This window comes from Lolium rigidum, chromosome 7, assembly GCF_022539505.1.
Source record: "Lolium rigidum isolate FL_2022 chromosome 7, APGP_CSIRO_Lrig_0.1, whole genome shotgun sequence".
Taxonomy (NCBI): domain Eukaryota; kingdom Viridiplantae; phylum Streptophyta; class Magnoliopsida; order Poales; family Poaceae; genus Lolium; species Lolium rigidum.
In genome coordinates, this window is record NC_061514.1 from 330733166 (window position 1) to 330734525 (window position 1360).

The following is a 1360-nucleotide window of genomic DNA, read 5'->3' on the forward strand; positions in this document are numbered from 1 at the left end:
GAGATTCCGAATAACATTCAGTCTCCATTTCAAATTCCATATCTGCTTAAACAACATCGAACCTTAAGTGTGTCACCCTACGGTTCGTGAACTATGCAGACATGATCGAGACACTTCTCCGATCAATAACTAATAGTGGGACCTGGATATCCATAATGGCTCCCACATATTCAATGATGACTTTGTGATCGAAAGAACCATTAACATGCGATACCGATTTCCTTTGTCATGTGATACTTTACTTATCCGAGGTTTGATCGTCGGTATCTACATACCTAGTTCAACATCGTTACCGATAAGCACTCTTTACTCGTACTGTGATATGACATCCCTTGTAAGCCAGTCATATGCTTGCAAGCTAATTGGATGACATTCCACAGAGAGGGCCCAGAGTATATCTATCCATCATTTGGATGGACAAATCCCACTCTTGATCCATGCGCTTCAACCCATACTTTCTGAATACTTCATGACACCTTTATAACTACCCATTTACGAAATAGTGTTTGATGTCATCAAAGCATCCATCTGGTGCAGACATGATCTCATGGTCGAAGGATTAGGTTACTATGTATCTTAAAACTTGTAGCAAAATGAACTTAATGACTTGATCATATGATATGCTTACTATGGCTGTGTATCCATCACATCATTCACCTAATGATATGATCTTGTTATTAATAACATCCAATGTTCATGATCATGAAATTATGATCATCTATTAATCAACAAGCTAGTTTAACAAGAGGCTTACTAGGGACTCTTTTATGTTTACAAAACACACAAGTATTAATGTTTCCGGTTAATACAATTGTAGCATGGGATGCAAACATTTATCATAAACACAAATATATGATAATAACCACTTTATTATTGCCTCTTGGGCATATCTCCAACAGTTTTTACCTAGGTTCGGGCCGCCCTTTGGCTAACAACCCTACGTTCTGCTTTGGTGGATTATCTAGACCGGATAGTGTACAAGGTGATGAATACTCAAGTGTCGGGAAGACGCTTTCTCTAGCTTGCACACCTCCCGGGCTTCCTCTTTCTCACGTATGATTTTCTCTACACAACTCTAGTTCTTTCGTCTTTCACAGCTAAGTTCTTCTCTTCTCGATAGGCTCACTTGGATGGACTGAACCTCCTCTACGCCGGTGAGGCGACTCCTTTTATACCTCAAGGGGCCACCACAACGGCTAGTCCGAGCACCGCCCCAAGGGTGTTCTTGGGCTCAATCGCTCAAAGCCACGCGGTCGTCGGGAAGATGGGTGGTGCCTATGGCCAATGGATGGCCATAGGCGGTGGGCTGACGCACTCGATGGCGGTGTGACAGCTCGGGCAGTGAGTTGTCACCTCTGGG